Genomic DNA, 11,608 nt, shown 5'->3' with positions numbered 1-11,608 from the left:
CATTAGAAGGGCTATATATTGCCTTTCATCTATTATATAACATACCCCAAAAGAACCAGAAATTGCCTAATTAAATGGTCATAATCCAAACAAATTGAGAGTATTGCAAGCACTGATGCACTTGAACCTCACTTTGATTCCTGGTCCACCCAAAATTTAAAACTAAGTGCCTAGCAGTGGCAGCAGCATTTCTAGTCAGGCCGTGTTGAGGGAGTCAACCGACTTCATTGCTCATTGTATTCTACCAGATACCTTCTGAATTCTTCATTCCACAGGTGTTGATGATCCTCGATCCTCTCTCCTTTCTAATGGTTTTGATGTTCCACCAATCAAACTATTCTTTCTTCTGCAATTATACAATCATAGAATTATAGAAACTTAGGATTGGAAGGGACCTCAGGAAGTCACCTAGTCCAACCTCCTGCTCAAAGCAGCACCATCCCCAACTAGATCATCCCAGCCATCCCAATTCTGTTGTCTATCAGTGATTCCTGGTAATGAAGCTCCTATTTCACAGCTCTGCAGATTGTTTTTAAATATTTCCAACGAAGTTATATTTGGTTTTGCTTTAATACAGTCCCAAGCCCCTAGAACATTACTAAATCTTCTAGTTTATTTTTAACTAGAGAAAAATCTGTGTTGTTTCATATGCGATGAAGCATCTCACCATCAGGGATTTGTTGATGTGGGGAATGGAATGTGAGGTGAGGTGGACTGTTAGCATTTTCATCTTCAAATACTTTCCACCCCCAGATCAGTAGTTCTAAAAATACCAGTTTTTCTCTTAAAGCAATACTGCTGCACTGAGTATTCTCTTTTAGAAAAAGGAAGCTTAGCCATCCAATCGACTGGAGTAAACAGTGTAGCTGCACTGGATCTGGCCCTGCTGAAATGTGCTATTCACAGACAGCAAGTCTTAATGCTATCAATTAGGACACCAAGCCTACACATGAGAGTTATGAAATGTTAATAAACTAGATGCTTTTGTCATAGTGCTTAACAGTTTCTGACATAGCTTTTTAGATGTTATTTGGTGCAATTTAATAAAAAAATATTGAATAGTTCAATACACAGACAAATCCCTTAAGTGAGCCAATTTTAAACTGCATCAACTATGATCAAATTAGCCCTGGTTAACAAAAATATAATAAATATAATCTTTAAGAAGAATGGATTTTGAAATGTGGCAGGTCTGCTGTAAGAGTGTACTTAGAGAAAGACAAATAAACTATTTCACTCACTCTGGGTTTACAGTTGTCCTATACATACAAAATATTGATTCTGTGTTCATAGCATCTTAGCCAAGGAGTGTTTGTAAAGAGTCCCAGGTAGTTAATTCAAATAGACAAGTCTGTTGTTATTCCCTCTGGCAATTTGTTGCCTTTCCCCTGCCTAAGACATGGAAGAAAGCAGGCTGAAATTCCTCATGGATTAGGAGCAAAGCTAATACTCAAAAGTGTTTTGGGTACAAAGAGACAGATTGTTTTTATAACAGAGAGAAAATTTTAATTTCTTGTGGTTGAAGGGAGGTGGAATCTGGTGGTCATGGAAACAGGAAAGCTATGTTCACTTAGCTGGAAAAAGAATCTTCATTTCTGTACAGAAGGCTGGCATACCTTGCAAGAAATATAAATGATGCCTATTCCTTTGGAAGTTCTTCATTATAGAGTGAATTATTCACATGTATAACTCAGTACCACAAAAAGCATTAGAAATGGTGTAAGTGAAGTGGAGTGTGGGTAATGGACAATAGAAGGTCATTCGAGGGTCCATATCATTTAGGAATGGCAGCCAGGGTTACAGTGAATAATAAATAAATTCCTGCTTTTGTTTCAGTCTGCTTCTTCCCAGCCTTTGATTGCACAGTTGTTGCTCTTCAGTGAGTTCTGATAAGAAAATAGACACAGTGAAAGTCTTTTTTCCTAACCATGTAAGCAAATATCCTAGAACCATACTAAAAATCTTCCTGACAGCCATATGCTAAGCCGAAAGATTCTCAATTAAATTTTTTGTAATTAAATCAACGGAAGAATGAGTGAGTAGTGTATATTAAGATTTATTACACCAACAACAGATCAAGAATAATTAGAGAAACACTTTACAAGTATTTGTACCACAGCATGTGTGTGTAGGATTGTTCAGATGTAGATTCTCACAATATAAGTGGACTTCAAGCAAAAATGAATTTTCAATTAAATTTCTGATGACAGATAAAAGGACTGTGAAGAGGTCAGTTTTTAAATTTTCTTTACATAAAGATGATACTTTGCACTTCTACGCTTCTTTCAAAGATCTCATAGGATCAACCATTTACTTCAAAATTAGTTTGGCTGGTGTAATATCCATTCAGCCACTTCTGAAATATAGCTACTTCTAATTAACTGTTTTTGAGACTACCATGACAATTTTGAGCAACAGAAAGATACCATAAACAGTTGAAATTACAATGGAAAATTAGATATGTGGAAGGAACCACATATTCACTGACTTGAGTGTGTAACCTGTTGCTAAAAAAACCCCATTACCTCTGTACCAGAGTACTGAATGGTAGCTAATATAATCTTATAAAAGGGCTTCAGAGGGAGTCCAGGGTGGTGACCACAACTTGCATTCTTGGCAAATTGTTAGAAACCATAATAAAAACAGAATTGCCTTTCACATAAATGAATAGGATTTGCTGGGGAAGAGTCAACATAGCTTTTGTAAGGGGAGGTCATCTTGCCTAAGAAATCTACCACAGTTCTATGATGTGTTAACAAGTATATGGATTAGAGTGACATGTTTGATATGTGTATCAGGATTTTAAAAGAGCTTTTGACACATCATGCACCAAAAACTCTTAATGAAATAAGGCTTTCATGGCAAGGTCTACTTGTGGTTCTTCAAAGTTATAAGGAAGAAGGCATAAGTGGTCCAGCCTAGTAGGTAGGCCACTAGGGAAGGGCTAGAGACAGGAGCTGGAGTCTGAGTTACCAAAGCCAGGGAGGAATTCCAGAGGTAGAGTCCAGATCACAGGCCAAGTCAGAACTCTGGAGTCAGGGACCAAAATATCAAAAATGAGTGGAGTTTAGAAAGTCAGAGTCCAGTAGCAGACCCTAGCAGGATCAGAAACTGGAAAACCAGAGAGTACATGATCCAGAGAGACTTAGTCACAGCAGACCTTCAGGGAAAACTGTTGGCTAACCTGCAATTTGCTGTCACAGAAGGACTTAAATGGGGAGGTTACTATTCCCAGCAGTCAATCAGGAGGCCCAACCAGTGGTCAGTTGGTTCATCACCCAGAGTGGGGCAGCCAGTTGGAGCCCCTGGAAGGTTTGGACAGCTGAGTAATTAGTACGGGCTAGGCTACCTGTTAGGGCCCCTGACAAAAGCAAGAACAGCTTGGTTGAATAGGCAACCTAATTATGTAAAAGAACAAGACCGTTCAGAAGAGAAAAAAGATCCTATTATCTGTGGCATGGTTAGACTCATGGATCAATAACTGGGAGGGGAATTACAAATCAAGTTGAAATTAGCACCAAAAAGATGAAGGAGGGTGAAGTTTGAAAGAAATGGCAAGGTCTATTTTGTAGATCAGCAATTGGCTAAGGAACAGAAACTAAGAATGGGTATAAATGGTCAGTTATTACCATGGCGAGAGGTAAGCAGTGGATCTAAAGTGGGCCTGTGCTGTTTAACATGAATGATTTGTAAAGAGGGGGGAAATAATGAGACGGCCAGATTTGAAGATAAAACCAGATTATTCAGGGTGATAAAACAAAGCTAACTGTGAAGAACTGCAGAAGTGGACTAACTGAATGTACAACCAAATGGAAGGCAAAGTTCAATGTCGATAAGTGCAAAGTTATGCCTTTTTTAACCAAGTGCATATGCATGATCCACAGTAGTTGTCACTGCTCAAGAAGTAGGGGGTTTTTGGTGATAAATGTATTGAAACAGCAGGACAGTTGGGAGAAATGTTAGACAAGTTCTGGGGCATTAAGCATCCTTCTTCATATCTGGGAAAGCAGCAAGCTAATTTTTCTAAGAATATTTTTCATAAACCAATCACTCCATTTTTGACTTCATAGTCCTTATGCTCACGGGAAATCTACAAACACCTTAAAAAAGCCAGGCCTGGGAACAAGAAATCATAACTATACTTGAATAAACACCATAGATTAAATATAGACAAAGGTTTCATGACTGGTGTTTTTTCTAAACTCCCATAACTTTACAGGTAATAAAGATTCTTTTCTGAATGGTCTTGTTCCTTTACATAATCTGGCTATCCATTCAATGAAACTTCTTTTGCTTTGAAATTACTTCGATAATTTATTTTTGTTCCTAGGTTACAGCCCTCCTCAAGTCCCTTACATGTATATTTCCTTTTACAAAGTTAAAGGCAAGTGTAATCAGGGGCCTTCTCAGGGCTGGTTTGATGTTGGCCCGCCAACCTGTCTCTGGGCTAACTGCCCACCTTTCTCACCTGCCTTGCCTTGATAATGAATGATTAGGATGTTACTCAGGCAGGAGGCTGCCCATTTAAGATGCCAGTGACCAGGGGTAATATCCCCAGCTCCGGACTGTCCTCTACACTGGGACCCATGCCTTGCAGATAGCATCCCACGCAGCTAAGCTCACCTGTACCCTTTCACCCTCTATGACTGTGGTCCCCTCCCTGGGACCTTTGGCCTCCCTAGGCCCAGACCCCACTTTTCAGGTCATTCAGAATCCCAAGCTTCTTGCTCCAGGCATCCTTTGTTTGTGGGCCACTGGCCCTTTTGACCCCCCCTCAGGTCCTGGCCCCAGTATAGGCCACTGCGGGTGCCTCGAGTTAGGTTTGAGTGGCTTTCCTTCTCTTAACCCTCACAACTCCACTGGAGGCCTCAAACCTTTCAAAGAGCTCACTGGCCTAGGCTTTCCCCAGACAGGACTGTGCGGGGACTGGAGGTTCAGGCACCGCCTGCCTGCCTTTCATCAGGGAGGTTCATGGTCCTGGCATTTCCTGGGGCTGCCGCACCACTGGCAGTCCCACCAGGCCTTCCTACCCTGGCAGGCTGCAGTTTTTGGTCATGCCTAAGACCTGGGGCCTCCTTCATCCCTATAGCTTCAGCCCATATGCCTCCAAGATGTTGTAAGCCTCAGTTCAGCTAGCTGATAGCTCCCTCACAGCAGCCAGCAGCAAACTGCGGCTTCACCCTATATATATCCTGGGTCTCAAAATGGCCACCACAATCAAGCACCTGGCTGCTGCCTGCTCCAGGCCTTAAAGTGGCAGGTGCCAACAGTACCCTGCCACACAAGTTATTGTTTTATCCATTATTTAGCTTAAATTGAACTTACTTTTTTTTTTTTTTTTTTTTTTACAGACTTGAAGGGCACTTTATGTTCAAGAACTTTTTAAACTTCTCTCCCAACTACACAGTTAATCCAATAAAAAGTTATCTCCATAAAAACCTTGCTCCTCTCATATTTTCTGGACTATCATGACTACAATACACTCTCCAGCCCTGGTACTACTCAAAGAAGAGTATCTTGGAATTAGTGTGAATGTTTCTTTGAAAAATATCAGTCAAGTGTTCAGAAGAAGCCAAAAAATGGAAATAAAATGTTAGGAATTAGTTAAAGCACAGAAATAGCACAAAACCACATCTGTAAGTCTGGAGAGAGGAGAGCAAACTTATTTTTGAGATAAGTGTACCAAATTACACCCAAGTCCATCATCTGTAACCCTTTTTTAAAAGCATTCCTTAAGCAAACAGAAATTAAAGAACAGGCACTCATTAATATAATGAGAACTATATTAAAGACTGAAGGCCCTTCAGTCCTGGCAAAGTGATTAGATGACTTCTGTGCCTCACTGTTTCTCTGGGAGAGGGTGACAGTACTAACAGTATTCTTCTATGCATGTTTTAGAGATGCCAAAGGAGCTGGAGCTTTTAACATTTGAATTGTATGGGCAAGAAAATAAAACAAGCTAGATCAACCAATCAGCTGATTATCATTAATGGAATTTAGGATGTGGTTCAAAAAAGTTGTTTCAAAGACTGGTAAGAGTAGGCCAATGATGGAAAAGAAGAACAAGCACTTGACTATCAGTCTTACTAGTCATATCACTTTGTTCACATTAGTAGATTTAGTAACAGGAGGAAGATACTGAATCTGTATAGAAAGAGGAGTAAAACCATCATTTGGCAATATCTGTTTGATGAAAGGTCTTTGAATTGAATAGTTACAATCTACACTTGATCAATGGATAATTGGGAGAGGGAAGATGGGTTCTAGTTCATGCTCCAGTGAATTTTAAACACTTGGCTACTGGGTAAATGAGGACACCCTCTCTCAATTAGTGAACAGAATTTTTTTTTCCAGCTGAAAATATTTGGCTAATACAGTCCAAATTAATTAATAACTTTGGATTGAAAAAATACTGTTTAGGTCAACATGAAAAATGTGTGTCCAGTCCCATAGATAAGCATTACTGTAAAGGCAGTTGCAGTAGAAGAAACAAGAGGGATTTCAATCATTTTGAAATATTGACAAAGCAAGTTTCATGTTTCTAATTAAAACCACACATTTAGAATTAACATCCTACTATGTTCTTTTTTCATTCAGACTCGACAGGGAAAATTGAAGTATCTTCATAATGACTTTTAAATCACAAGAATTCAATTCTTTGCAAATATAGTTTTCTATGAAATAAAGATTGCATCAATCTACATTAGTCAGTTTTTATACCAATACATGTATTTTTGTTTTCATTAATATATAGTTAACTCTTTTTTGTACTTACAACAACTATTTTCCATTCATCAGAAGCATTATCCAGTATGCCAGGGGTAACGAAGAGAGATTTCCAACTTATTTAAATAAAACAAAAGGGCTTGACTGACTGCCAGGGATACAGGTTGTGTTAATTTCAGTAGAATAAAATCAAAGGTGAATCAGATATTAACATGACCCTGTTGCTGTGCAACAGTTATAGAAGGTTCAGGGGCTTGTACAAAAATATTGGCCTCCTAGCCCCACAACAAGTACCATAAAACATTTTAATAAACATTTCTTAAAGACATATAAAAGGAAAGATATGTAAAGTATTTGCATTTAAATTAAACTAATGCTTCTATTGTAACAATATTCCTTTTCCTTTAACTGGAATCTGGGAGAGGGGAGGTTGTTTTGTTTTTTTGAGGGGGTAATTTGTTGTCCTACTTGGATGCCTTTGAGATCATTTGAAGACAGCAATAACTGTCCTTGTTGTGGAAAATAGAAAGTTAGCTGAGATCAACTAAAACTTGTGCATGAGAAAGACAAAGAAAAGATAAACACGTAACAATGAAAAGACTGGCCAAGAGAAAATGCAGCTTCTGTCTATGGTGCTGACTTGCAGTATTACTTCTGGAGAAGCAGTCACTGCAGTCTCATCAGCTACACGGATGCCTGACAGACTTCTGAACCAGTTTCAGACTGTACAAGGCACTACTTTTAACTTTCTCTGATCACAGGCTTATAGCAGCGTTGCAAAATATAGTCATGGCCAGCTAAGCTGGACTCTCTTATTAGATAGAAGGTAGGGCTGTGCGAAATTTTGCCGGTAGTTTTGTTTCGACACTGTTTTGACTTGTTTAAAGCTCAAAACAACAAAACTGAAAAGAAACAGAGCGCTTCAAAAAACAGGCTTGAAACGAAATGAGGCAAGTTGAAATGTTTCGAAATGTTCTGGAGTTTCAAAGCTCAAGCTGGGCTTACCTGCAGGGAAACAGAAAATAAAGTAAGGAGAGGGAGGGGGATTGGGGAGGGGGGCGGGGGAAGAAGTGCTCTCATTATGGACTGCGTAGCTGGCCAGTGACTGTCACTGACAGTGACCCTTCCCTGAGGTCCCTTCCAATCCCAGTGCTCTGGGGCAGGGATGGAAAAACAGCAAAGAAGGCAGCATTGTTTGAACTGCCCTGCTTTCTGTCTTGCTTTCAGTTGAGTGAGGGCGCACTTTAACACACACACAGTGTCACCCACCCATGTCACAAGTTTTGCCTGTCAGCAGCCAGAGGTGCAGGGCCCCAGAACCTGACTCCTTCTGCACCTATCTCCTTGACAGCTGGCAGGCTTTGTGGCCGCAGCAGGGCCTTGCAGACCTGCAGTTTTCACCCCCCTGTGCCCCAAGACAGACACGATCCCACAAGTACCCATGTCACAAGTTCTGCCTGTCAGCAGCTTGAGGTGCCGTTTCCCCCAAACCCCTGTACCTATCTCCTTGAAACATGGCAGGCTTTGTGACCTCCACAGGGGCTAGCATGCCTGCAGTTTTGACCCCGCTGTGGCTTAACACATACATGTGACAGTTTTTTGCTTTCAAGATTTTGAGGTGCAGTTTCCCTGAACTCCCTGCATCTATCTCCTTGAAACTTGGTAGAATTAATGCCCTCAGAAGGGACTACCATTCCTGCAAGTTGCATCCAAATCAGGCCAGAAATGTAAAAGTTAAAGGCTGTTTTGAGCTTCCCTATTATAGTCTATGGGTGAAACGTCAAAACAGCGTCGAAACAGAGAAATAGTTTCGACTAAATGAAATGGAACAGCAATTTCGAATCGAAACAAAATTTTAAATGAAACGCTGTTCCATCAAAATGCCGAAATGCAACTCAAAATGGAATGGTGCCATATCACACAGTTCTAATAAAAGGCAAAAAGAGGAAACGATGGAAGAAGATGTAAGGAAGAGGGTTTGGTTAAGTTCAATAGGTAGCAGCAGACTGTACAAAAGTCAAAAGCACTATGGCCCTTTAGCATGTATAGGTTAAATAAAAAAATGCTGCATGTATATATAGGTTTGATAAAAAAATGCTGCATGCATGTCCCTGCCTCAGTTTCCTCACTATTCTAGAGTACTCCGGGACTGGTCAGAGTTCCCCAGGGTTTGTTCATAATTCTTCCTCTTGAGGTTCATGGTTTACCTTCTGAACCACAAGGTTTCTCCAGCTCAGCTTACTTTCCTTGATTTTGCTTGGTCCCAGAGGTAACCTTGACCCTCCTCTCTGCAGCATCAAAGCTTGCTTATCTCGTCCCTGTGTGTACCCTAAGTAGCCTGTGGCCCTTGACTAATCTACCTCTGTATGAGAAACACACCACTCTTGTCACTTGATTCCTTCAGTCCACAACTCCCTTCGTTCATAGAGTTCAAACTGTAAACTGGTTAACTTGGATCCAGTCAGCCCCTTTAGAATATTAATACAGTAAAAGCTCTGTTTTCCGGCATCCCTCAGGAATGGGGGATGCTGGTTAATCAAATATTTTGGTTAATCAAATGTGCACTGTCTGGTGCACTCCTTGGCGTCCCTGTCCTGGGGGACAGAGAGAGGGGCCCTGCGCAGGCTGCTTTGCCCTGGGCTGTGGGACGAAGACGTGGCAAAGAAAAACTCAGCTCACAGCAGCGAAATGGGAAGTCCCCCAGATGTGGTAATTCCGATTTTGCTTTTGCCGCATCTCTCGGATGCCGGTTAATAGAGATTTCTGGCTAATAAAGTGCTGGTTAAGCACAGCTTTTGCTGTAGTTGGGACAAAGTACAGATATTAAGATTACATATTCTCCATTATCCCTAGTCTGGTAGATAAATTTTAGGGGTCTTGTCAACCAAGGTATATGCAAAAAGATATTTCAGAATATATGAGTTTACACAGCACTGATTTTATTGCTTTATGAGTAGCCAGATTTCTCAAATCACAGCTTCATTACTGAATACCCTGGTTTTTGTAAGATTTTGTTGTTACTTGTCTCTATGCAGCCGGCACTAACGCCGATCAGAATTTCTGACAGAATATTTTCCATTAGGAAATGCTGACTCAGCACAAGTAAAACATTTTGCTGAGATTTGTCCATTTTGACATGTTTTTAAAGGAAAAAGTAAAGAAGCAATTTTTGAAGGTTAAAAAAGGGCTTTTGGAATAGAGCATTACAATTATGGAAATTGTAATACAAAAAAAATCAGAACAAAATATTTAAAATGATATGAACTGGTTTTTGGGGGAATTTTAATTGGCAGGAAAATTGGAAGGGGGATTATCCTTTTTTTCTGAAGCAGAACAGAATCTTTTTGAAATTGTTTGTTTCAAAGAGAATACTACAAACAATAAAGAAACACTGTTTTCAGGCCATTTCTAATTAATTGGGATTTTTAGTTCTAAGTGGGAATGTGTACACAAGACTTTTATTGCACATGTCTACTTTTAACTTTAAAATGTTTACTTTTATATTTATTTAATAGTTAATTAGTCAAGTGCACAGTACATGTCTCAGCATCTACACATACGTCCCTATTAGAGTACAGGAAATGAATAAATTTCGCACCAGGGTAGTCTTGTAAAATAGTGCCATGGTGCAGAGTATTTTTTGTACAGAGCATCACACATATAGACAATACCTGGACTGTCTGGGGTACCTGCCAGCTAGTCCCACACTCAGGCACCTTATGTCCTACCCTACCCCCACCTAGCACATGGAGCCCAGTTGGAGCAGCCCTGGGTAGCAGGCTGACCCCCTGGGGTGCCCTGCCAGCCCAGACTGCTCCAACTGGGCTCCACATGCTGCACATGAATAAAATGTAGACCAATATGCTCCAGAATGTTTTGCTCCTGGGTGCACATTCAAAATGGCATGTCTGGGAGCAAAAAACTCCAGAGCAATAAACTCCAGAGTTTATTTGTGCATCTTAGTTGCACATGTAGATGTGCCCACTTAAGGGCTCTCTCAATTGCTTAGCAGTTACCAGGTCACCTGTCCTTACACCAACTGGGACTGTCCCTATCTTCATTATGAAACTTACCTCTTCCAGAGACTACTCCTAAGTTCCTCCCTACACACATAGGAGGCCTCAATGATTAGTAGTTTCTCTTCCCTGATTGGATTTAGAATGGGGATCTAGTTGGACTTAATTTTCTGTGGGCAGGGGGGCCTTAGAAGTTCAGAATTTCTTTGGAAGTTTTTGATGTTCTGACTGATTCTATATTAGAGAACATTACATAAATAGTTTTATGTGAATAAAAACATAATTAAAAAAAACCCCTAATGCACTCTTAAGTGGAGATTTGTAAGGCATGAAATGTTTGGTTATAACTATCCATTTATGTTCCAGGAGCAATTTGTATCCCAGTTTTAAAAAGGTCTTAGTATTTATGCTAAGAACTTTGACAGGGGTAATAAAGGATACCAGGTCTTCAGACTAAATGCTGGTCAAAATTTTGAAGAAAAGTTTGACTGTTTTCAACTTTTCAAGTAATAAAACCTATTTACTTGGGATGGTTTTTACAGCCCTAACACTTCAAAGAGGCTGGGCTGTTTAAACTGTAGTTTCACAGTTAATTAATCCACAATGTATGAAAAACTAATGACTTTCTGTCATCAAAACACAAGGTGCTCCACAAGCATATTTTGTGTACTACAATGAAATGTCTGCAAAAAGAACATGGTTTAATGGATTGTAGGGGAGTTTTTCTACAGAATACAAGTCTAGTAGAAACAACCATATCCTGGTCTAATCAAAGAGTACATCTATGAGAATGTTGTTTTGCACAGATTTGTGTTTCCCAAGTTAGCTTTGATTTGGAAGTTTCAGTGAACCTTAAAAAATACTCT

General features: G+C 40.0%; 1 long non-coding RNA gene across 1 annotated transcript in view; it reads right to left on the bottom strand.

Annotated features, from left to right (window-relative positions):
* Positions 1-1,523: 1,523 nt before the first annotated feature.
* The window catches only part of LOC102370947, a 43,979-nt gene continuing 33,894 nt past the window's right edge, over positions 1,524-11,608 (bottom strand). Inside the window, exon 3 of the long non-coding RNA XR_323304.1 lies at positions 1,524-1,886. This is a non-coding gene — a long non-coding RNA (uncharacterized LOC102370947). The remainder of the gene's footprint in view (positions 1,887-11,608) is intronic.

Source organism: Alligator sinensis, unplaced genomic scaffold (assembly GCF_000455745.1).
Source record: "Alligator sinensis unplaced genomic scaffold, ASM45574v1 scaffold375_1, whole genome shotgun sequence".
NCBI lineage: Eukaryota > Metazoa > Chordata > Crocodylia > Alligatoridae > Alligator > Alligator sinensis.
This window is presented reverse-complemented; position numbering and strand designations above follow the sequence as displayed.